This window comes from Balaenoptera borealis, assembly GCF_965194805.1.
Source record: "Balaenoptera borealis genome assembly, chromosome: 3".
In the NCBI taxonomy this organism is placed as follows: Eukaryota; Metazoa; Chordata; class Mammalia; order Artiodactyla; family Balaenopteridae; genus Balaenoptera; species Balaenoptera borealis.
In genome coordinates, this window is record NC_138866.1 from 184,889,942 (window position 1) to 184,917,698 (window position 27,757).

The following is a 27,757-nucleotide window of genomic DNA, read 5'->3' on the forward strand; positions in this document are numbered from 1 at the left end:
ATAAAAAGCTGGTGTGGGGCTTCCCTGGTGGTGCAGTGGTTGAGAATCCGCCTGCCAATGCAGGGGACACGGGTTCGAGCCCTGGTCTGGGAAGATCCCACATGCCGCGGAGCATCTGGACCCGTGAGCCACAACTACTGAGCCTGCGCGCCTGGAGCCTGTGCTCCGCAACAAGAGAGGCCGCCATAGTGAGAGGCCCGCACACCACGATGAAGAGTGGCCCCCGCTCACCACAACTAGAGAAAGCCCTCGCACAGAAACGAAGACCCAACAGAGCCAAAAATAAATTAAAAAAAAAAAAAAAAAAGCTGGTGTGTCTATGATATCAAAGTAGACTTCAAGAAAAAGAGAAGTTTATCATTTTATAATGATAAAAGGGTTGATTAATCAGGAAGGCAAAATTCTAAATGTGTATGCACTTAATTTTGAAATAACACATTTGGAATTTTGTCTTCCTAATTAATCAGAGTAAAAATTGAGAGAACTAAATGGAGAAATAGAGAAACTCACAATTGTAATTGGAGAATTTAACCCCATTCTCAGTGATTGATAGAACAACTAGACTAAAACTCCTTGGAAGTATAGAACACACCTGAAATATACTATTAATCACTTTTATCTAAATTGATATTTCAGAGCTCGATTCTCAATACATGGAAAGTTTGCTAAAATAGAGCATATGTGCTGGGACATAAAGTTCAATAAATTCCAAAAGATTGAAATTTTACACAAAATATTCTCTGTCCACAATAGAATTAAATTGGAAATTAATTACAAAAATATATCTAAAATGTCTCCATATATTTGGAAATTAATACACATCTGAATAATATATGGAATGTATAAGTATCCTTTCTTCCTCTGTCTAGCTGTCACAGTTCTTCTTTTATGAGATAAGCACTGTTGCCAATTTCTCATAATTTCTTCTGGAGATAGTCTATGCATTTTCAAACATTTATATATACCCTTCATTATACAAATGCCAGCATACACTATGTTGCAACTTGTTTCCTTCATTTAACAAAGGAAGTCTTTCTATAATTAGTATATTTAAAGATGCCTCATTTGTTACAGTGTATGGTTAAACCATATTTTATTTAACCAGTTCTCCATTGATGGTCATTTGTGTTTCCAATGTTTTGCTTCTATCTAGGGGTGGAATTGCTTGCTAAGGTCAAAGGGTAAGTGTATTTCAATACATGATTGAAAATTCCACACTACCTTCTCTAAAGTTGCACCAATTTACCCTCCAACCAAGAACATGTGAGTGTGAAAAAAGAAACAGACTCACAGATATAGAGAACAAACTAGTGGTTACCAGTGGGGAGAGGGAAGGGGGGAGAGGCAATTCAGGGGTAAGCGATTAATAGACACAAACTAATAAGCTACAAGGATATATTGTATAACACGGGGAATATAACCAACACTTTATAATAACTATAAACGGAGTGTAACCTTTACAAATTATGAATCATTATTTTGTACACCTGTAACATATAATATTGTACAGCAACTATGCTTCAATTTAAAAAAAGAACATGTGAGTATGTAGAGCTCTCTTTTAAAGTATGTATACTCCTGGAAGAGCATCAAAGTAAGAACGTCTTAAAATTCTTCTTTGGAACTAGGTGTTGGAATGGGTGAACATGAACAATCAGTGTGTGAAATAAACTTATATTTAAAAATTCTACCAGCAGACACTACTACCCACTTTCTCTTTGCAGAGTGCCCTCAGAGCAGTTCCCCTGATGTCAGTTAATACAGGGATCTGGGAACACATGGGCCTCTCAGCCCAAGATCCTCATCTCTAGACATGGTACAAACCCTGCTTCTGCCATTGAATTTGAGAATAAACTCTGCATTTCTGCCTGAAAGCCCAGGATAGTTTATCCCTTGGCAATGCAACCAGGTGTGCACATCTTTTTAACAAATGTTCCTATTTAGCTTGTGAAGGAAATCTTAAATTCAACTCAGCCTTTGTCACTGATGAGATGAAAAGTCTAGAGCAATATGCCAGAATCTTGCTCCTGTTCCTGGAATACCACACTCCTACCTAGAGAAATATCCTGTCAACAAAGTGAACCATTACAACTCCTTGGTATATAAAATAGTGCTCAGTTTGATCCAAAGGAGATGTTGTGGACCATCTTTTACTACTGAAATCAAAACTATTGTAATCAATAGTTAGTGGTTATTGGAAGGTACATTAGGCTACCTCAAGATTATTAGAGGCTTGAAATATGTTCAAAAACAAAATACATATGTTTTTAAAATTAATTAATTTTATTTTTGGCTGCGTAGGGTCTTTGTTGCTGTGCGCGGGCTTTCTCTAGCTGCGGCGAGCGGGGTCTACACTTCGTTGTGGTGCGCGAGCTTCTCATTGCGGTGGCTTCTCTTGTTGCGGAGCACGGGCTCTAGGCTAGTGGGCTTCAGTAGTTGTGGCGCACGGGCTGTAGAGTGCAGGCTCAGTAGTTGTGGCACACGGAATTAGTTGCTCCGCGGCATGTGGGATCTCCCCGGACCAGGGCTCAAACCTGTGTTCCCTGCATTGGCAGGTGGATTCTTAACCACTCCGCCACCAGGGAAGTCCAGTAAATATGTTTTTGAAAAATAAGAAACTGACATTTCTTGCCAGTTAGATCTTTGATATTAGTGATTTCCTATGTTTTATCCCTCTGATTTATAGCCAGCTGGTCAGACTCACAGGCGATAACCTTGGGCTTAAGACTGGCGTCTGAAGTGTGTGTGTGAGATGGGGGAGGGGCAGTCTTGTGGGACTGAACCCTTAACCTGTGGGGTCTGATGCTGTCTCCAAGTAGATAGAGTCAGAATGGAATTATTTGTAGGACACCCAGCTGGTATTGCAGAGTTGCTTGGTGTGAGAAAACCACCCACACAGCTGGTGGTCACAGAAGTGTTCAGTGTGAGTAGAGCTAGGAGGAGACACAGAGGAGTTTTCTCTATACAAGGTGCTAGGAAAAGATTGATAGAGTACATCTAATAAGAAAAGTAGAAGGATAAAACCTTAGAAGAAATTAGTAAACTAGAAAGAAAACATACACATACAAACATACACAGAAACAAGAAAAGCAAAAATTAGGGTCTTTTGGCAGCTTTTTTTTTTTTTTTGAAGTAACAAAACATTGGAAACAATTTCAATACCTATAAATAAGAGAATAGGTAAATAAAATGAGACCTATTAGTAGAGTGGAATAGAATGATGTCATTTAATGAATGAATGGGAGCATGAGTAAATCTGAAGAGCAAAGTTGAAGAACAAAATCAAGTTGCAAAATGACATGTGCATAAAGTCCCAAGTACATCAAACAAAAATGTCTATTTTATGACTATACAAAAACTTCCTAAGAACCAAAAGTCTGGATAGAAAGATACTTACCAACTTGAAGAGAGTGGCTAGTTCTGTGGAGGGAAGAAGGGAGAGAGGATGAGATCAGGAAAAGAAAAAAAGGGGCTTTAAACATACCTATTTTTAAAAAAAAAATCTGAAAACAACAAGGCAAACATTAACATTTGTTAAATCTGGATCTTAAATGCATAGATGTTTCACCCTCTATTTTCTGTCTGAAGTATTTTGTAATTAAGAAAAATATTTTATGAAAGAAAAACTTGTGTTTTGACCAGGAGCTTATGTGAAATTATGTTTATTTTATTAACTTGTTTATCATACACTGTCTTCTTAAATATTGCAAGATTAAAATTTAGCTGGCTTCCATCCACAACATGTGATAAATGAGTTTGCTGGGGTTTGACACTCTGTTCTTTATCTGTCTCTGGCTTGTCCACCCTTCCTTGGGAGTGCAGTGTTGTGGAAAGACATTAGCCAGATCAACAATAACAAGGAAAAACACTCTGCTTCCTATGTGGAGGAAGGATGGCATCCTCAGATAATAAAGGTTTCATTCTATCAACAGCTCAGGTTAAATATATTAATTATGGGCTCTATCAACAAATTTCCTGTTTCAGAAAGATGCATCTGTCCTATACACAGAAAAGCAAGCCGTCCTTCAAACATGAAAGCTACACAGGACGCACTGTGCTGGATAGGGCTACCCCCTTCTGCAGCTAAGCGGCAGAACCCTGCCATGTGGTTCTCATCAAAGTCCTCAAAAGTGCGTTTCACATCATAATCTAAAGAGACGACCCTAGATTAAATGCAGGCCCAACACATATACATTTCAGGGTTTGGTTGAGGTATTTCGATTGTATAACATATGTAGTCATTTCTGGTACATAAATTGGATTGTTACAGGCCCTTACAGAATCCATAAAGAATCCTCCTACTTTTTATATTCTTTCTGACAATACTTTGTGTAAATCATTGACATTTATCCGTTGAATTTTGTTAATTGGCTGGTATGGCTTCTGGGTCCTTGTCGGATGACTTTGGGCTATTAGTGTTGAGCAAGGAGAGAGGAAAGGAACACATGAGCCCCATAGGGATGGTGCGAGTGCTGGTAGGGTGGATGAGGGGAATGGGGAAACCAACAGGGAAAGGGCAGAGAATCCACCCCAAAGCTAGGATAGCCCCTCCTTACCTGCTCCTGAGACGACCCCCTGCTATGTGTCACCAGCCAAAGCGACCCAAACCTCTCAGCCCCCAGAAGTAGACAGAATAATGGTCCCCCAAAGATGTCTGCATTCTAACTCCCAGAATGAGTGAGCATGCCCCTTACATGGCAAAAGGGACTTTGCAGAATTGACTTAGGTAAGGGTCTTGGGATAGGGAGATTATCCTGTGATCTGAGTGGGCCCAGTGTAATCACAAGGGTCCTTATAAGAGAGGGGTAGGAGGATCAGGCTCACTGAAGGAAACGTGGTGATGAAAGTAGAGATCAGAGAAAGATTCAGAGAAGAGAGACAGACGGATGGAAGACACTGGCTCTGAAGAGGGAGGAGGGGCCCTGAGCCAAGGAACGCAGGTGCCTCAAGAATCCAGAAAAAAGCAAGGACATGGATTCTTCACTGGAGCCTCCAGAAGGGACACAGCCCCACTGACACTGATTTTAGGCCTTCTGACCTCTTGCACCGTCAGACAATGAATCTGCTGTTTTAAGCCACTAAATTTGTGACAGTTGGTTATGGCAACAGTAGGAAACTAATACCTCTCTCCACCAAGTGAAAAGTGACTGACTTATAACTCCGTTCCTTCGAATCTTGATGACCTTTCCAGTTTTCAAAGTTTGTGTTTTATGACTACTGACTAGGTGACTACGAGGAAACCTTGCTGTTGTATTTTAATAGGCTGAGAGTACTTTCCTCTAAACAAATTATGAGTCTAATGTGAAAGACTTTCAGAGCTAAAAGCACTGGGGCCACAGAAGTGGGGTAGCATTCCACTTACATTTCAGCAGACAAGAAAGATGGGAGCCCACACCCACAAGACAAGGTAGCCACCTGCATGCACACCCTCCTTGTCTTTCTTACACAACCTTGGGAATATATTTTCAGTTCCAGGAAAACAAAATTTCTCAACTAACTGAAGCGCTGAAACAAAAATCTCTCCTCATAAATATAAGCATATTTCTAAGAACCACATATACCTGAGAAAATATGAAACAGACTGACACTTGAGGAAACATAATTTGCAAAGGAGACCAGAGGAAAATAATCATAAGTATCCTCAGAGAAATGAGAGGTTATCACAATAAGAAAAAAAATGGTGTGAAAAAAGTGATCAGAGTAGTTGGAAAATAGAAACAATTATCATTCCCCAACTTGACAAACAAATCTCAGTACATGACTTGAATTACATAATGGAAATAAGTGAAGATTAAATTGGCAACCTGGAAATGCAAGCTGAGGTATTCTTCTGGAATAGAGTGCAAAATAAAGAGTAATGAATTGTGAGAAAAAGAGGCAAGGAAAACAGATACAAGAGTCCACGGAAAGTCTAGCAGGACTTGTGGGGGAAAGTCATACCAGATACATCTAACTGAGATTTTTGATATGGATAGAGCTATTTAGGTGCCAAAGAAGAAATGAAGGAAGAAAGGGGGAGAGCGAGAGAGGTAAGGAGGAATGAAAGAAGGAAGAAATGGAGAGAGGGAAGGAAGGAAGGAAAGAAGGGAGGGAGGGAGGGAGGGAGGAGGGAGGGAGAGAGAGAGGGAAGAAGAGCAAAGTGCAAAATAGGCTACCTACAAATATTTTAAGTAGGCTAGCATATGACTTCACATCTGCAAGCTATCCATAGAGGAATATATTATCTCCATAGCAAAATAATTTTAAACTTAGGATTCAAATACAGAACCAAACCATCATATAATTTTGAAGGCACAAAAAATATTTTCAAATTACAAAGATTCTGTAGAAAGTTTACTTCTCACAGAACCCATTCCTAAGGAATTACTAGATGATGTACTTCACTAAATAACAGCAACAGGGACTTCCTTGGTGGTCCAGTGGAAAAGAATCCTCCTTACAATTCGAGGGACGTGGGTTTGATTCCTGGTCAGGGAACTAAGATTCCACATGCCGTGCGGCAACTTAGCCCATGCACCACAACTACTGAGCTTGCGTGTCTCTACTAGAGAGGCTGTGTGCCACAAACTACAGAGCCCACGCACCCCAGAGCCTGCTCGCCGCAACAAAGATCCTGCACGTCGCAACTAAGACCTGACACAGCCAAAAATAAATAAATAATAAATAATCTTAAAAAAAAATCTTAAAAAAAATAACAACAAAGTTGGAAAAAAGCCATCATGGAATTCAAGAAATAATGGAAAGTAGTGAAACCAGTAAGATCATGACATTTTACTTCTATATGGCTTTGAAGCATAATATGACTTAAGAAACCATTACTCTAAAAGTAGAGGAATCATGGTTTTAAAATAATAAAAATCTGCAAATACCGATGCCACATGCTTTTCAGAAAGTCAATGCAATTAGTAGACAAAAAGAGGGATTGAAAGTGCCAAACCACTGACTGTTCAGCTTCTGAGAGAGGCAGGTAAAAAAGATGGATTGTCAATGTTGATAGAAAAAACACAAAGTTACCAATTTGGAGAATAATAATAAGATGTATAACTTTCAAACCACAAAAATATTGAAAAAGGAAGGATAGAAGGGATGAAGGGATGGGGGAGAAGGAGGAAAGGAAACAGGAAAAGAAACAAGAACACTTAATAGGTTAAAATAAAAGTAAAATAAATGGGAAACGTACACCAAGGTAAGAAGTATAATACTAAATATTTCAATTAATGCAGTAAAAATAAATGGGTTAAATCCAGTGTGTGTGTGTGTGTGTGTGTGTGTGTGTGTGTGTGTGTGTGTGTGTGTGTGTGTGGTCAGGAGACAGAGATTCTTAGACTGACCTAAAAACAAAAACAGAAATGAAATTTAGCTGTACACTGTTTACAGAATACACACATAAATCAAAATGACACAAAAATGGAAAATAATGGGGTAGAAACAGATAAACCAAGTAAATGGTAGCACTTTGGCAATATTAATGTCAGCCAAAACATAATCAAAGCAGAAAACATATTTTTAAAAGATACAAATAAGAGAAGTGCCTTCTGTGGAATAGGGAGAGACAGAGAGAGGAATATAAGGGTGGTTTGACATACAAAATTTGATCAATATAATACAGCACATTTACAGAATGCAGGACAAAACGAACATGATTATCTCAACTGATGCAGAAAAGGTATTTGACAAAATTCAACACCCTTTCATGATTAAAACAAACACAACACTCAACAAAGTAGGAATAGAAGGAAATTATCTCAACATAACAAAAACCATATGTGAAAAACTCAGAGTGAACATCACACTCAATAAAAGCTTTTCCTCTAAAATCAGGAACAAGGCAAGAATGCCCGTTTTCACCATTTCTGTTCTACATAGTTGTAAGCTCTAGCCAGAGAAATTAAGCAAAAATAAATAAAAGATATCCAAATTGGAAAAGAAGAAGTAAAATTATCTCTGTTCACTTATGATATGATCTATGTAGAAAACCCTAAAGATTACACACACACACACACACACACACACACACACACACACACACACACATGCTGTTAGAACTAATCAATGAATTCAGCAAGCAACAGGATATAAGATCAATACAAAAAAAGCAGTTGCATTTCCATACACTAGCAGTGAACAATCTGAAAAAGAAATTATAAAAACAATTCCATTTACAACAGCGTCAAAAAGAATAAAATACTTAGAAATTAAGTTAACCAAGAAGGTAAAAGACTTGTACAATGAAAACTACAAAACGTTGCTGAAAAATATTAAAGATATAAATAAATGGAAACACATTCCATATATACTGATTGGAAAACTTAATATTGTTAAGATGTCAATACTACTCAATGCAATCTACAGATTCAGTGCGATCCTTATCAAAATCCCAACATCATTATTTGCAGAAATAGAAAAACTCATTCTAAAATTTCTATGGACTCTCAAGTGAACTTACATAGCCAAAACAACTTTTTTTTTTTTTCAAAACAACTTTTTATAAGAAGAACAAAGCTTTGGAACTAACAATTCCTGATTTCAAAACTTACTACAAAGTTACAGTAATCAAAACAGTGTGGTACTGGCACAAAGACAGACATACAGACCAATGGAATAGAATAGATAGAAATAAACCCTTGTATATATGATCAAATTATTTTTGACATGGCTGCCAAGACCATTCAATGGGGAAAGGATAGTGTTATCAATAAATGGTGCTGGGAAAACTGGATATCCACATACAAAAGAATGAAGATGGATCCTTACCTAACATCATACACAAAAATAAACTCAAAATGGAGCAAAGGCATAAATGTAAGACCTAATACTATAAAACTCTTAGAAACAAGCATAGGGCAAAATCTTCACAAATTGGATTTGGCAATGATTTCTTGGATATGACATCAAAGGCATGGAAAACAGAATAAAAATTTTAATTGGATTTCATGAAAAATAAAAAATTTTGTACATCAAAAGACAATATCAACAGAGTACAAAGGTACCCTACGGAAAGGGAGAAAGTATTTGCAAATCATATATCTGATAAGGTATTAATACCCAAAATATAGAGTACAACAACATAAAATTTAACAACATGAAAACAAACAACCTTGTTCAAAAATAGGCAAGGGGAAACTGGAACACTTGTGCATTGCTAGTGGGAATGTAAAGTGGTACAGCTACTGTGGAAAACAACATGGCAATTCTTCAAAAAAATTAAAAATAATATTGCCACATTTTCAGCAATTTCAGTTCTTGGCATATACCCAAAATAGTTGAAAGCATGGTCTTGAAGAGATATTTGTACAGCCATGTCAATAGCAGCATTATTCACAACAACTAAAACTTGGAAGCAACACAAGCGTCCATCAGTGAATGAATAAGTATAATGTGGTATAACCATACAATGGAATATTATTCAGCCTTATAAAGGAAGGAAATTCTGCAATATTCTTCAGTATGGATGAACCTCAAGGACATTATGCTAAGTGAAATATCTAGTCACAAAAAGACAAATATGGTATGATTCCACTTACATGAAATACTTAAGATAGGCAAAATCATAGAGACAGAAGTTGAAATGATGGTTGCCAGGAACTGGGGGGAAATAAATGGGGAGTTACTGTTTACTGGGTGTAGGATTTCAGTTTTACAAGATGAAAAGAGTTATGGAGATGGACAGTGGTGATAGTTGCACAACATTATGAATATATATATAATATCACTGAGCTGTACACTTTACAATGATTAAGATGGTAAATTTTATGTGTATATTGCCACAATGAAAAAAATTAGAAAAAAAGATGCTCAATTTCCTTTATAATTAATCAAATAAAAATTAAAACAACAAAAAAGGTAGAGATCAAAAACACTAACAGAAGTGAATAATGTCTTTGATGTGTTAATTAGTAGACTGGGTATATCTGAGAGAAGAATCACTGAGCTTGAGGATATGTCAATAGAAACTTCCAAAAGCAAAGAGAAAAAAAGAATGAAAAAAAAATGGAACAGAACATCCAAACACTGTGGAACAAATACAAAAGGTATAACATACACATAACAAATATTAGAAGAAGAAGAGAGATAGAAAAAGTACACAAAAAATATTTGAAACAGTAGTGACTGAGAATTTTTCCCAAATTAAAGTCAGACACCGAACAACAGACCAGGGAGCTGGGAACACCAAGCAGAATAAATGCAAAAACAAAAACAAAGCAAACAAACAAAAACCCAAAACCCTACACTTAGGCATATCATTTTCAAAAGGCAGAAAATCAAAGATAAAGAAAAAATAGTGAAAGAAACCTTCAGGAAAAAATCTTACCTATAAAGGAACAAAGATATGAATTATATCAAATTTTTCTGCAGAAACCATGCAAGCAAGAAGAGAGTGGAGTGAAATATTTAGAATGCTGAGAGAAAAAAGAAGCCAACAACCCAGAATTCTGTATCCTGCAAAATTATCCTTCAAAAGTGAGGGAGAAAGACTTTCTCAGACAAACAAAAATTGAGGGAATTTATTGACAGTAGACCTGCAAGAAATGTTAAAAGAAGTTCTTTAGAGAGAAGGAAAATGATATAGGTCAAAAACTCAGATTTTCGTAAAGGAAGAGCATTGGAGAATGAGTAAGTGAAGGTTAAATAAAAGCTTTTATTTTTCTTACTCTTATTTGTTCTAACAGATAACAGTTTGTTCAAAATAATAATAGCAACAATGTATTTTTGTGTTTATGTATGCTTATGTATAAGTGAAGTGAATCACAGCAGTGATAAAAGGGATGAGAGGAAAGAATTAGGAATATTTTGGTTTTATAAGGCACTTGTATTACCCATGAAGCAGTATAAGGGTATTCAAAAGTGGACTTGGATTAGTTGTAAATGCATATTGCAACCACTAGAAAAAGTTTAAAAAGAAGTATAATTGCTATGCTAAGAAAGGAGAGAAAATGGAATCGTATAAAATGCTTGATTAACACAAAAGGCAGTTAAAGAGTGGGAGACAAAAATAAGAACAAAGAACGAGGGCAACAAACAGAAAACAGTAACAAATATGGTAGATATTAATCAAACTATATCAATAATCACTTTGAATGTCAATGGTCTAAATGTACCAATTGACATTTAGATTACACAGATTACCAGTGGATCAAAAACAAGACCAAACTATATGTTGACAACAAATAACCCTCTTTAAATACAAAGACACATATAGATTAAAAGTAAAGGGATGGAGAGAGATATACCACGCTAACACTAATCAAGAGAAAGCAGGAGTAGCTATATTAATTTCAGACAGAGCAAACTGCACAGCAAGGAGTTTCTCAAGGATAAATGGGGTCATTAGATAAAGGGATCCATTCTCTAAGATGATATAATAATCCTTAATGTGTTCACATCTAACAACACAGCATCAGAATGCATAAGGCAAAAACTGATCTGCAAGGAGAAATAGATGAATCCACTATTATAGTGAGAGATTTCAACATCCCTGTGTCATAAATAGACAGATCCAGTAGGCAGAAAATCAATAAGGCATAGTTGAACTCAACAGCACCATCCATCAACTCAGTGTAACTGGCATCTATAGACAAATTTATCCAACAACAGCAGAACACACGTTCTTCTCAAGCTCACATGGAACTTCCACTAAGATGGAACACTTTCTAGGCTATAAAACACACCATAACATATTTGAAAGAATAGAAATCATACACGCTTTCAGATGACATTGGAATTAAACTACAAATTAATAACAAAAAATAGCTGGAAAAATAGCTAGTGTGGGATGCTGGTAGCTGGGGGGAGCCGTGCATATGTAGGGCAGGGTTATATGGGAACTCTGCTTTTTGCTCAGTTTTGCTGTGAACCTAAAACTGCTATAAAAAAAAAAAAGTCGATTTCTTTAAGTAGAGGGAAGAATTAATACAGAAGCAAAAATTAAATAGAAACATTACCAATAAAAATGTAGACATATTATCAATAAAACGAACATCTTAAAAGTAGCAAGTGTGATCAAGAACATTAGCTGAAGACTTCTGAACCTTCTAAAAATGACTAACATTATAAACATATATTTATATCAAGCATGTCTGCTATTACTCAGTCCAGAAACAGTGCCATTTAAGCAAAGTAAGCAGAGAAAGAGAGGTAGTGCCAGACTCTGATGAAGAATACAATGACAGAATTGTCTTATAATTTGAAACATTTGGAGAAAAATAGCCTATGAGAATTAAATGTATTCAATATACTGGAGTCAAAATCATCGAACAATTTAGTTTTAAAAGTTTGGTGGAAAATGAAGTGCAATTTTAAATCCTTTATTTTAACTGAGTGTTTCCAGAAAACAGTTCTCTCTCCTCACAAAAAGAAGCCTAATATAATCTCATCTTTAAGCTCTAAACTGATTTTAAATCAAAAACATAAAAGTAAATAATTTTAAAGCCTTAAATTAACTCAGCTTCACAAACTATTTGTGGCATCCTCATTTTATCTATAATGCCTCTATTCAATTCTCCAAACTTCTCTTTAAAATGATGAAGGCATACCACAGAAGGAAGCAGTCCTCTTCCAAACTGCGAGACCAACTATGCTTCCATTTTCTCCGCCTCCGGCGAAATCAACCCTTGTGGGTGCTGAGCTGTAATTTGGTCCTGAGCACTGTTGTGAAGTCTGTCTGTTGACTTCAGTATAAATAGGCCATTTCAGAACAGAAAGGCTCAGATCTAATAAAAAAAAGGTGATCTGTGGCTGAACTTTGCCAAAAAAGAAAAGAAACAAGAGACAGTGACAGACAGAAAGAGAGAGAAAGGAGGAAGATGGCAAAAAAACAAAAACAAAAAACAAACAACAGCAACCAAAAAAAAAAAACAAACCCCACAGGCTGTAAAAATTCTCAAAAAATTGGACAGTGTCAAGGCTTTGACGGTGACCTTCACTGCAGAAATTCTCAGATAACTGAAGAGCTGCTGCCCCCTCATGGAGAGCAGAAAGATCTCATTTAGAAGCCTTGATTCTGCAATCACACATTTACATCCTGCCTTCTTCTCTTTTATTGGACTATTAAAAAAAAAAAAAGGCACAAACATTTTCTATAGAAAATGCCCACTCTTCTTGATACATAATTTTCCTTTAAAAATAATTAATTTAATTTTTGATGACCCTGGTATTATATAGCACAGTCATATGAAAGCAATAAAATATAGAATTTCACTTTACGTTTTTACTTGGATTTAGATGTCAAACTCTTTGCCCCACACGTGACTGTGGAGAGAAACAGTCTGATGTGACAGGTTACAATTCTGCCCTGAACACACAGTTTACAAATCTAACAGTGAAATTTCAAAGTTTAGAGAGCAGCACAATTGAAGGTTGTCTTCTTGCCCCATGTCCACCTTCCCTGCAACATCCTGATCGAAAAATCAAAAATCTTTCCTTCTTATCTTTTGTATTGTTGCCTTACCAATTTCAGGTCTTATCTCAAGCCATGCGATCCTAGCAATAGAAATGGGCAAGCTCAAGACCTAAAGTACAATAATAAATTCACTTCCAAGGAACTTTCATATCTTAGTAGCAGAGCAAAGCAACATGCCTTTTTCTGCAGGGGAGGATAATATGCTATAGTGTGCATTTTGATCAAGGGAAAAAATGACCTCAAAATCTAATTTTTAAATTGTCTGTCTTGTTCTACTATAATAGAATATAAATTCCAGGAAAGTAGGGAACTTGTCTGTCTTGTTCTAGGTTGTAGGCAATTTGAAATACTTCTGTGTGAATTAGAAAATTAACACTGGTTTACACAATGACAACCATCAATTTTTCCACTAGCACTTGTACCTTGGTTGCATTTCTAAGTTTTTCAAAACATTTGATGCCATGTGGATAGAAATTTCTCCATCCATCCACAAAATAAGATTGGTTTTCTTTTAAATTTAAATTCAAAGAGGATAAAGTTTTAGAAACTACTGAATTTACTTCAGTCTCTGTTTTCAAATACTAACCTAATACTTATCCTTTATAAGACTCATTCTTGAAAAAAAGAAAAGCTCTTTTTATCCAGTTTTACTGGAAATATGTTACATATTGTAAGACATTTAAAATGTATATCATGATGATTTGATATAAATATACATTGTGAAAGGATTCCTCCCATCTAGTTAATTGACGAATCTAACATGTAATTTATACAAATGATATTTATCACTGGAGCTTGAAATGGGATTTCCAATAGTTGCATCTTAATCACTTAGAAACTAAGTGAATTTTGGTATTTCCATATCCTCTTTGAATGCTTCAATAAGGAACTCTTCTTCATCAAATTTGTGTAAAAAGTAAGGCTTTTCTAACTTTGTTCACCTACTTTTGACCCCACTCCAGCGCTGTACTCTTTTGAGCTTGCGCTTAGACATTAACATAGTTTTAAAACAAATCTGAATTCCTGTATTGTGCACATTCTTCAAATTTTTCCAAAGTTGGAAGAGAAAATCTAAAGGAAAAAGTCTATTTTTGATTTTATCTCCAAGTATAGAAATTGAAGAAATCTCCAAAAATAAATTTTATACACACACACACAGTAGGACTTCAATGGGTGTTTGTCATATTATTCTTTATAACATATATACATTACCCATATTCTCTTATAAACATGAAAAAATTAATGAAATAAAAACAAAAGAGTACATGGTTGCAATATTATTAGATTAAGCAAAATTCAAGGTCCAAATGAATTACACAAGACAAAGGGGGCATTTATGTAATGATAAAAGATACAAGCATAAAGAATATGTACATTCTGTTTCCTTATGGACTAAATAACATAAAGCTAAAACATGTAGCTCTACAGGAACTTGATAAAATCATCTATCATGATAATATCCTTTAACTCTTTCAGAATTTGACAGCTCAAATACACAAAATAACAATGTTATAGAAGATGTGAAAGATACATATTTTACTTAGTAGATATATCTGTATAAAACTTTGTTCTCTATAAATGATGTGTATTAAATTTCTAATATCCATGAAGCATTTTAAAAAATGAATCAAAATTCCAACTCTATTATTTATTAGCTGTGTGACCTTGGAAAAGTTACTTAATTTTTCTGAGTTTCTATTTCCTTCTCTATAAAATAAAAACTGTCACACCTGCTCACTGGATTGTTGTGACAATTTAATAATTTTTTTCTACCACTCTTAGAGATATTGTTAACACATGTGTCTTTACATAGTGTATTCCATGCAGTACAGTGTGGTGAATGCATTTGAAGTTTAATGATTAATGAGTGAAAGCCAAGCACAGGAACTGGCCCCTAGGAGATGGTAAATAATAGCGTTTGTTTTTTCTTTCTGTAATGATCTCTCTTCTTGGTGCCATCTTCCGCAACTTGCGTACTAGTCCTTTTCATTCACATCACAGCTCTCCTCTACTTGGGAAATTTAAAGGCTCTGAACTCAGCAACCCCACACACTGCAACAGTGTGCCAGGTAAACTGCTCTTGCCCTTGGTTGCCCTGGGCTATACGACTGCAAATCTAAAATAAGTAATGATAAAATATGAAAAAACCAAACAGTAATAAAAATAAAATTCTTGGCCACCAAGAAAACCTTAAAGAATCCCCAAAAGTACAGAGATTTTATGTTCCACATTCTCTAACCGTAACTGAATTGTAAACTAGAAGTTTACAAGAAGAAAAAATAACCTAAAGAGAAAAAAACAATGTCCTTACAATATGAAATTAAGACACTCTGAATAGTTTCCTACTCAAACATATAATTAAAATACATTACAAATAAAAGAATACTTGATATCAAAATATCTGGAACATAGCTAAACTATATACAGTGGAGAATGTTTAAATGTTTCTATTACTAAAAAAGACTGACAATAAATAAGTGTGCAACTAAAGAACACTTTATAAAATTATAATTAATCAAAAGAAAGCCAGAGAATTAAGAATCAAGGATGATGACCCAGCCCCCTACACTCCTTGGGGCTCTGGGTCATCATCCTTGATGATGCCCAGCCCTTCTGGGCATCACACAAATTTTTCATAGCAGCTTTACTTGTAATAGCCCCGAATTGGACAATTAAAATGCCCTATAATAGGTGAATGAGTAAATGAACCGTGTACAGCCATATTATTAATTACTACTTAGCAATAAAAATAAAAGAACTGTTGATACATGCAACAACTTGGATGCATCTGAAGGGCATTGTGCTGAGTGAGAAAAAGCTAATCTTAAAAGGTCACATACTGTATGATTCTAGTTATATATTGGGTTGGCCAAAAAGTTCCTTCAGTTTTAAAGTAAAAATAAAAGACACGGGGGGGCTTCCCTGGTGGCGCAGTGGTTGAGAATCTGCCTGCTAATGCAGGGGACGCGGGTTCGAGCCCTGGTCTGGGAAGATCCCACATGCCACGGAGCAACTGGGTCCGTGAGCCACAACTACTGAGCCTGTGCGTCTGGAGCCTGTGCTCCACAACAGGAGAGGCCGCGATAGTGAGAGGCCCGCGCACCGCGATGAAGAGTGGCCCCCACTTGCCGCAACTAAAGAAAGCCCTGGCACAGAAACGAAGACCCAACACAGCCATAAAATAATAAATAAAATAAATAAATAAAGGGAAAAAGATGGTTCAATTTAAAAAAAAAAATAAATAAAAGACACATTTTTCATTTCCACCAAGAACTTTATTGACCAATGTATTCACCCTTTTGTTCCACTACATTCTGCCATTTCTCAGGCAACTTCATAATTCCATCTTCCCAAAACTTTTTATCTTTTTGAGCGAAGAACTCTTCCAGGTGCCTTTTACAGTCTTCCAGGGAATTAAAAGTTTTTCCATTAAGAGAATTTTGTAAAGAATTTTGTAAAGAATAAATGGAATTCCAAAGGTGCAGTGTCTGGTGAATACAGCAGATGAATCAGAACTTCTCAGCTAAGCTGTAGCAGTTTTTGCCTGGTCGTCAAAGAAACATGTGGTCTTATGTTATCCTGATGGAAGATTATACATTTTCTGTTGACTAATTCTGGACACTTTCCATCGAGTGCCACTTTCAGTTGGTCTAATTGGGAGCAGTACTTGTTGGAATGAATTGTTTGGTTTTCCGGAAGGAGCTCATGATAGAGGACTCCCCTCCAATCCCACCATATACACAGCATCACCTTCTTTGGATGAAGACCGGCCTTTGGTGTGGTTGGTGGTGGTTCATTTCACTTGCCCCACGATCTCTTCCGTTCCACATTATTGTACAGTAACCACTTTTCATCACCTGTCATAATTTGTTTTAAAAAGGGAACATTTTCGTTACGTTTAAGTAGAGAATTCCATGCGGAAATATGATCAAGAAGGTTTTTTTCGCTTAATTTATGTGGAACCCAAACATCAAAGTGATTAACATAACCAAGCTGGTGCAAATGATTTTCAGTGCTTGATTTGGATATTTTGAGTATGTTGGCTATCTCCTGTGTGGTATAACATTGATCGTTCTCAGTTAACATCTCGATTTGATCGCTGCCAACTTCAACTGGTCTACCCAACCATGGAACATCCTCCAGTGAGAAATCTCCAGTGCGAAACTTCGCAAACCACTTTTGACCTGTTTGATCAGTCACACCACCTTCTTCATACATTGCACAAATCTTTTTTTGTGTGTTTCAGTTGGGTTTTTACCTTTCTTGAAATAATAAAGCATAATATGCCAAAAATGTTGCTTTTTTCTTGCATCTTCAATATTAAAATTGCTACACAAAAATTCACCAATTTTGATTTTTTTTTTTTAATGCACGCTGATATGACAGCTGTCACAATGCAATCTAACAAAATTGTTTCGAATGAAGTTAAAGACAGCCAAGTACTACTAGAGCCATCGTACGGAAAACCAAACGAACTTCTTGGCTCACCCAGGAGCATTCTCGAAATGACAAAATTATATAGTGGAGAACACACTGGTTGCTGGGTGTTAGGGATGATGGGGGAAAAGGGAGGCATGACTATAAGAGGATAGAACAGGAGAGAGCTTTGTGTGATGGAACTGTTCTGTATCATGAATATGGTGGAGGTTACACTAATCTACATATGTGATAAAATGTAGAAATACACCCACCTATTGGACCAACGTCAATCACCTGGTTTTGATATTATATTATAGTCATGTAGGATGTAACCACTGGGGGAAACTGGGTGAAGGGTGCATGGGACCTCTCTGTGCTATCTTTGCAACTTCTTGCAAATCTATAATTATGCCAAAATAAAAAGTTTTTTTTTAAATAAAGGATAAAATTTTTAAGTAGAATTAAAAATATTGATAAAATAAAATCTTGTTCTTTGAAAATACAAATAAAACACATTAAACCCCAACAAGTATGACCATACAAGAGAGAAAATGAAAATACATAGTTAGGGGGTAAGAAACAAGGTAAAACCCGAACTACAGAAGAAATTAGGAGACCTTATATATTCGTCTATTTATATATGGTAATAAATTTGAAAATTTATGGTAAACTCATCTACTATAGGCCACTTTTCTAGCTAGGGCCTCCCTGGATGGCCACACAGCTTGTGCTCACTGAATTCACTCCTATAAAAGACGCCAGAAGTCTACAGGGTGGAGGGGGGAAACACAATTGTATGCATGAGCTGCCCTTTTCTTGGTGCTGAGGACCGATCAATTTACAAGATTCCCTTGACGTCTTCAGATAGCTTATAGATGCAAGAGTTAGAAACATGTGAGCAAGTTGAAGCCAGTAGAATATTTTTAAAAAATACAATTCAGACAAGTAAGATATATTCCTAGTATGTAAGGATGGTTTTGCAACAGGAAATCTTCAACATGATTCCTACATTAAACAAAACAATGAAACCATTTGCTTGTATCAATAGGTGGCAAAAAAAAAAAAATTGAAAAAATTCAGCTGCCATTCTTAATAAGACTGAATTCAAATATTAAAAGTATGAATGTAAACCAATATTCTAATTAGGCTATTTATTGAAATAAAGAAAAAAGCAAATAGTACATTAAAAAGCAAAATACTGGAACTATTGCCATAAAATCAGGATCAGATAAAATTATCTTTACTCACACATATTATTATGAACCTAGATAATAAGAAACACTAAAGAGATTAGTATTAATAAACTCATTAAGATGATGTTTATAAGAAATATATAAACTAATTTTTCTTTATTACAGAGAAAAAGAAATAAGAAAAAAAACCATGATACACTATAGTAACAATAAAATGCCTAGGAATATATTAACAAATATAGCTAGGGGGTGTATATGAAGGCGATTCTAAAATTTTATTGAAAGACATAAAGCAAGAACTCAGTAAATGGAAAGATATGCCATGTTTCTGGATTGGAAGACTTTTTAAAATGTCAGCTTGTAAGTTAATATATAAATATAATGAGGCTCCTGTCAGAATTCCAAAGAACTTTATTTTGTAACTGGATAAAATGATTGCCGAGATAAGATGTTAAAAAAAAATTGCGAGGGGGAAAACTTGATTTATAAATATGTTGCAAATCAAATCATTATGATCTGACAGAGGACTACCTTTGTGGAACAGAATAGAACCTAGAACTAATTCAACTGTGTATCTATTGATTGAAGAAACATCCATGACCCGTCTAGTACTTTGGCCTCTTCACCCCACATCAGGCACTCATACATGTTTGTAACTGTGATCTACTCCCAGAATCTCATTATCAAGCATCTCTCCACTATTGCCTGTCTTTCTAGCTCACTTGCCTTGATATATCCATTCCAAAATATTTGACCCTATTGGGAACACCCATCCTTTGGTTCTACATTTTCCCCCCATCAACAATTTCTTGTTGACCTCGCTCGTTAACAATGGCTGTTCATTTATATGTGGAATCTAAATAATACAACTAGTGAATATAACAAAAAAGCAGCAGACTCACAGATAGATATACAGAGCAGACTAGTGGTTACCAGTGGGGAGAGAAAAGCGGGGGGGGGGGGGCAGTATCAGGGTAGGGGATTACAAGGTACATACTATTAGGTATAAAATAAGCTATGAGGATATACTATACAATGTGGGGAATATAGCCAGTATTTTATAATAATTATATATGGAGTATAACCTTTAAAAATTGTGAATAACTATGTTGTACAACTGTAACTTATATAATAATGTACAGTAACTATGCTTCAATTAAAAAAAAGATGGCTCCAGCTTAGGAGGGTACACCCAAGCACGTGAGTTTGTTTGTATGTCCTCCCAAAAACATGTTAAAAATATATTAAAGAAATTGAAGAACAAATCTTCTTAGTGAAGGCAGTGAAGAACATTATAATATGATTCTAGATTTATGCAAAATGGAGAAAAGATGGCTGGCTCTATTGGATAAAAGAGGAGAAACTGTCTAGAATTCGCAGGTGGAGAATACAATAGAGGCCAGAGCCATTCTGCCTGGGGTCACAGAGGAAGCCCCAGGCAGTGTCAGGCATAGTGGAGATGGGAGGAAGAAGGGGACCAAACATTGTACCCAAGGGAACTTTTGGATGTCCTGGTACTAGGAAGGTTCCAGATCTTGTGATAGCGGTTTCATAAGTGTATGTATTTATTAAAACCCATCAAATTACATTCCTAAAATGGGTGAACTTATTTAATGTAAAATATACTTCAATAAAGATTTTTTAAATTGCCTTAGGAACTTATCCTCCACAGATACGAAACAACACATACGGTTATTCACTGCCCATTCACAGGCAACTAGTTGAATAAACTGTGCAACCCAGGACAATGGAGGACTTGCAACCATAAAAAAAAGAAAGAGGAAGAACGCTATGAACTGAGGATACATGGAGTGATTTTTCAGGTTACACTGTTAAGTAAAAAAGTAAGATTCAAGAGTGTCTACAGCATGCTACCTTTTGTATAAGAAATGGAAAAAAAGACTATTGCATAATTTTTGCAAAAACAAACATAGGAGGAATAAACCAGAACCTATTGATAACAACTACATATGGGGAGGGCAAGATCACAGTGGGGTCAATAGGTTTGGGAACGTGACTTGTCTGATTTAGCTTTTTATATGGTATTGACTTTTGAGCCATGTGAAATGTTTTAATTATTCAAGATTAAATAAATTAAAAGGGATGAAAAAAGTAACCCTAAAATTGAATATATGCAGGAACAAATGAACTTATATCAAATAGATAATAAGACCACATATAAAAATATGTATTCAAGTAATTTGAACACTTGACTGTACATCCATAGTGAGATAAACACCTTAAGGTTAAAAAGAATGCAAGTGAATTTTGACATTTTCTTAGCAGGTTCATGCTTGGTAGTTCTACTGGTATTATAACTCTGAAGTCATTTTGTAAAGAGTGATTTATTCATATTTCTATTAATGAAAAGTGAACTGTGCAAGAGGTACGTGTAAACAGACATGTTTATTAATGTACCTGGTTATGCTCTCTATCCAGCACTGCAAGAGTTATTAGTGTTGTTTTAGAGAAAACTTAGATGTTGCTTGTGTTTTTAACCTAAAAAAGGTGGTATGAGTGTGACACACAGGAATATTTAAGTAGCTTAAAATTCCTAGTGAAGGAAATATGGCTAAAGGTACATGAATCTCAAAAGGACAACTGCCTCGTGGCCAGGAGCCTGTCCTATTTCCTGACACGGTGGCAGGTGCAGACTTCAGAGGCTGGGACACACAGGATGCCTTAGAGCCTGACGTGGGGTTGGCTGTCAACATCTAGGTCTTCACAATGCAGGGAACCTGGCAGCATCCTCAACACGCGCCTCATTTGCACTTATTGGCTCTCCTTAGAAATCACTGTATCATTTATTTCCAGTTCACTCTTCTATGCTAGTTTTTGCCTGTTGAAAAGACCAAAGAGACAAACTGCTTGCAGAAGAAAAAAGGAAAATTCACGTATGGAATGAGAAACTATAACCTTAGAAAAGTAATTTTCAAATGAGTATACCCAATTTTGTTCCAGAAAAATTTAAATCTCAAAAGAAAAAAAAGCCCACTGTTTTCTCTATGTGAATTATAAAAACTGACTTAAGAATAGAAAAACTAAGAAGACCAATGATCACGATATGCTAGTAATAGCTAAGCTTATTGAAGTGTACTCTGTCAAGCTTTATACTCCCTAACTCATTTAATGCCCAAAACAACCCTACGAAGTGTTGAGACTATTATTATCCCGTTTTCAATTTGAAGAAACTGAGAACCAAGTCTAGGAAACCTACAACAAACAGGCAATACCCATTTTTTTTTAAAGGTTTATTGATTGATTGATTGATTGATTGTTATGTTGGGTCTTCGTTTCTGTGCTAGGGCTCTCTCTAGTTGCGGCAAGTGGGGGCCACTCTTCATCGCGGTGCGCGGGCCTCTCCCTATCGCGGCCTCTCTTGTTGTGGAGCACAGGCTCCAGACGCGCAGGCTCAGTAGTTGTGGCTCACGGGCCCAGTTGCTCTGCGGCATGTGGGATCTTCCCAGACCAGGGCTCGAACCCGTGTCCCCTGCACCAGCAGGCAGACTCAACCACTGTGCCACCAGGGAAGCCCCCCATTTTTAAAATTAAGTATTCCAGCATGTAGAAAAAGATAGAATCCTCAATTTTATGAATCTTGCAAAACATGAAGTTAGCACCAACAGAAACAATAGCCAAGTCTCACTATGACTACATATGAAAAAAGCAGAAAGCGGTGGATCCTAGGGAAAGCTCAGCCTGTGGAATTCTAAGAAGACCCCTGGCCTTGGAGAGGCTGGGAGGGCTGGTCGAGGAGCTGCATGCTAGTTGCCTCTTTGGAAGGCCGCAGACCTTAACAGCAGTTGTGAAATGGGAGGCTCCCTCCAAACACTTTGTCAAAAACAGATTCAAAATGATATTAGAAACAAAACAGATGGCTGTAATTTCCTCTAAATAAATATATATGTATTAAAATTACAAATTATATTTTTTTCTATTTTACCTAGAAAACAAAGAAACCTTATTTTATTTTTTAAATTAATTAATTAATTAATTTTTGGTTACATTGGGTCTTCGTTGCTGTGCCTGGGCTTTCTCTAGTTGCAGTGAATGGGAGCTACTCTTCCTTGTGGTGCACAGGCTTCTCTCATTGCAGTGGCTTCTCTTGTTGTGGAGCATGGGCTCTAGGCACACGGGCGTCAGTAGTTGTGGCATGCGGGCTTCAGTAGTTGTGGCTCGTGGGCTCTAGAGCGCAGGCTCAGTAGTTGTGGCTCACGGGCTTAGTTGCTCCATGGCATGTGGGATCCTCCCGGACCAGGGCTCAAACCGATGTCCCCTGCACTGGCAGGCGGATTCTTAACCACTGCGCCACCAGGGAAGTCCCAAGAAACCTTATTTTAAACCAAAGTACCAAATTGATTAGTCAGCTGGATACACAGAAAAGTCAACAGCTTTTCCTTATTAGCAACATGTTCATAGATTCTGAAATGAGAAGACCAACTCTATTCACACACACACACACACACACACACACACACACACGAGTTCTTAGGAATAGTTTTGAAAAAGAAGGTTCAGGACCTATGTAAAGAAAACTATAAATATAAAAACAGTATAAAATCTGAATAGACAGAAAGATAGCTCATTTCCTAATGGCAAGTCTTACCATTAAATTATCAGTTTTCTCATAATTAACATAGAAATATTTATCAGGTGATTCCAATTAGAATTCTAGTTTTTACAAACTGACTAAAATGATTAAATTCTTAGTTTAAAATTTTAAATTATGCACTATTTCAAACAAATTCTAAAGACAAACCACTAATTGTGACAAGACTTCAGCAATATATATTAGTGACAAAAGACTAGTATCCATATCACATTTTATAAAGACCTCTATTAAAAAAAGGAACCACAAAAAGGAAAAATGGGCAAAGGATAAAGTGAAAGAATCATATGTTAAAAAAAAAAACAAATTGAAAAGAGTGAGAAAGGACTTCCTTATCAGCCTTGAACATATTATAGAGCCACTAACATCAAAACCTTTGTTTTGCCAGGCCTCTGCTACAGTCTGATGGAACCCACAGAACCCTTCTAAGAATGTTTTTAAAGCATAAATGAAACACACGGGATTAGAGAAAACCAATTACACTGAAATCCATAACCTTCCAAGGTGAAGAGAGCCCAAAATAGAAGGCCAAAGTAGATTCCAGTACTTATGGGAATTTTATCTAGGGCAAAATTGGTATTTCAGCTCAGTGGGGAAAAGAAAGTTTATTTAATGTGTAGTACTGACACAACTGGCTACCCATATGAAAAATAAGATGGCTCCCTACTTTGTGTCGTAAGCAAAAGTGAATTCTAAGTTATTAAGGACTTAAAAAAGTAAAACAAAAGTCTCATAAGAGGTTAAGGAGATTGCATGTACAGTCTAAGAGTCGAGGAACCCAAAAGGTATAAAATATTAAAAAATAAATTGTAAGAAAAAACATAGCATAAACAAACTGAAAAATAAACATTGGGTTAGAAAAAAATGCTTAAAACTTACCTATATATGGGTTATAGAGCTCGTATAACATAATAAAACCAGAAAAAAACCTGAACAGAAAAACTGACAAATGATATGAATAATCATTTCAAAAAAGAGTAACTCCAAATAGCCTACAAACATGAAAAAATGCTCTGCAGAAAATGCAAACCAATGTACATCAAAGTGGCAAAAATTAAATTTTGTGAACACCTCCTACTGCTCATGGGGAATGCAGGGGGGAAAACAATACCCTTACATATTGCTAGTAGAAATGTAAATTGTTACAGATTTTTGGAAAGCAATTTATAAGATCTATCAAAACTAGAAAATATATACATTTTCTTTGGCCCATAGATCCAACTCTTAAATATCTATCCCATAGAAACAAAACGATATGTGTACCAGGATACTGATTGCAGCATCATCTGCAAAGGCCAAAATGGAAACAATGTAAGTTCCCATTACTAGAGGAATGGTTAAATAAACTGTGATAATCCATACCATGGAATATTAATATTGTACAATCATTGAAATAGATAATAGAGGATCCAAGTTGGCTTAGAGGTATTTTCACAGCCTAATGTTAGGTAAGAACAGCAACATGCAGAGATGAGTACACAGACAATCTCATTCTTGTAAAATAACAAGAGTAAAATAATGTATATATACATACTTGCATATGATTAAAGAGGCATGGAGAAATGCAGCAAGGGTACACATGCCCGGCTGTAACAATGATTATCTCAGGTGGGAAAGGGGAAGAGTGAGTGTTGGGATGACAGAGGAAATTAAACCAAAAAACATGAGACCCTATAAAATAAGGAGTCCTTAAAATTATATATATGTATACATCCACAAAGAAATATATGAAAGTAACCTCACTAAAATACTAAGTTACTTAAGAATAATGGTTTTTCAAGTGATAGTTATCAACATACTGAACTCAATGTACAAAGAGCCCCTACAAAGACCATATACACTCACAGAGCATACATTTGGTTAAAAGAAAAAAAATCCAACTCAAAGTGGCTTAAACCAAAAGGGAATTTATTGGCTCACATAAGTGAAAAGTCCAGAAGTGTAACTAACTTCAGGTCCAGTTTGATCCAGAGGCTCCAGTTTGCATCAAGGGTCCAACTTGGACACACTTTCATTTTCTTAGTACTGCCCTCGGGCTGGCTCCTTTAAATTAGAAAAGCTGGCTGCAGCAAGTTCAGAATTACCACACCACATTATCTCCAAGAAAGTGTCTTCTTCTGCAGTTCCTGAGGAAGCCTCAGCAAACATCTTATAACTAAGTAGCCTTATCTGAACCATTTACTTTGGGGAGTGGGGGGAAGCGGCACTGGTTAAAGATAACCACGTCAGCTCCAGAGCTGAAGGTGTGACAATCCCATCCAAACTGCATGTGTGATGATGGAGGGCAGTTATCCAAAGAAAAAGTGGGTGGTGGATGCCAGATGGGCAAGCACAACATAACATGAACAAGGAATAAAAGAAAATAATACAAATATCCAATAAAATATTAAAAGTGCCCAACCACACTAGTAATCAAAGAAATACAAATAAAATTACATAATTATCAGGTTAATAAAAGAAAAAGAAACATTGCTTGTGTGTGAGAGAGAGCGAGATGGTGAGGGGGCAGCTCCTGTGAGAAAAGAAGCTCACAGTACTATTGGAAACGTCTGTGACAAAACAGTTTTAACTAAGAGGCACTGAAGCAAACTTTATACCACTATCAGAAATGTTACTGATTCCTAAATATGAAACAAAAAGCTAGCAACAAACAGTAAAATTTAAAGCCCATAATGTAACAGAAGTTGAGCATGTTTCTTTTCCTCCAACCTGATAGATGTTCCCATTAAAAATGATAATAAAAAATAAAAACGGAGATTCCTGGGTAAATCTATTCCTTAGCTCCAAGTGTTGACTCAGCTTATTTCTTTCTATTCTCTTCCTTCAACATTTCCAGACAAAACCCAAGATGAAAATCTATAGTTGATTACCCTCAGCATAGCTGGGGTCAGAACTAGTATAATATCTTCTAAAGCTGATTAAATGCTTTTATTCCTATCTCTAACAAGGGAAAATAAATGAAGGACGCAAAAACTTCATAAGAAGTATGACTGATGAAATGGACCCCAAAATATAGAAGCATAACACTTGAATACTGAAAAGACCTACAAGCTATTGGATCTAGAGGATTATCCCAGTTCACTTGAAAATCGGTTAGAAAAAATATATATTAAACTGTATTTAAAGATATTATAGATATGAGGTAGGTCTGTGCTATCGCACACTTAAAACAGAATCATGTAATCATGTATATTTCAAGTATGCAAATTACAATGAATCAAAATCAAGTCCAATTCCACTGTATTCAGTTAGAAAGCCAAGTGTGAATTTGTAGATGGCAATTGAGTACTTGAAATGAAAACATCCCCTAGATTTCAATTTTGAGCCGAAAGGCTGTTCCCAGATTTAATAACTTTTCCCATATCAAATTACAAATAGGAAATTAAGGTGCCCTAAGTAAGTCCCCTGATTTTGTACCCTTACTAAGTCAAAGATTTTCATTCCACTATGAGGAGGTAAAAGAACTAAGAGACCACCTACTCTACTACCTTAACTTCTAGGTCAAATGATTTACACAGTTGGTTTACATCAATGGGATTTACTCTATAACCAAAAAACCTGAAAAGCTTCTATTAATTACACGTAACAAAAGAATGATAAACCTGCTATGTGAAAACAAAAACTAGCCATAGCAAAGGGAGCGGTGGTTAACGGTATGGCCTCAGGAGTGACGATGCCTTGACTGGAATCCACCTCCATCACTGACTAGCTTTGTGATCTTTGGGAAGTTACTTAACACATCTATGTTTCATTATCCTCATCTTTAAAATGGGCATAATGGCAGTACCAACCAATCTCTTAAGGTTGCTGTGAGGTTTAATGAGATAATCCAGTACTTCTTAGAACTGGACCTGACACCCAGTAAGTTTTCAATAAATATTCAATAACTATTACTGTTAATATAAATTGAAGTTATTTTTTTGTTTAGGTCTATCTCAGTACTCCCAGACTCAAAACACTATATTCTAATTGTTCTGATTTTCTCCATCTGCAAAAGGCACTTTAAAACTACTACAAATGACTGAGAAACGAAGAACTGACAAAATCCTGTTAAGTGACTAATTTTAGATAGTACTACTACGTCACTTAGAAAACCTACACTATGAAACAAGAAGCTTGCAACAAAATGGTGACAAT

General features: G+C 36.0%; 1 long non-coding RNA gene across 2 annotated transcripts in view; it reads left to right on the forward strand.

Moving 5' to 3' along the window:
- Positions 1 to 26,843, forward strand: part of LOC309625914 — a 62,684-nt gene extending 35,841 nt beyond the window's left edge. Inside the window, exon 3 of one of the 2 annotated variants that reach the window (XR_014242789.1) lies at positions 20,667 to 26,843. This is a non-coding gene — a long non-coding RNA (uncharacterized lncRNA). Of the gene's footprint in view, positions 1 to 10,356; positions 12,790 to 20,666 lie in introns of those variants that run through there. The other variant, XR_014242790.1, reaches the window with a different exon arrangement.
- The last annotated feature ends 914 nt before the right edge of the window (positions 26,844 to 27,757 follow it).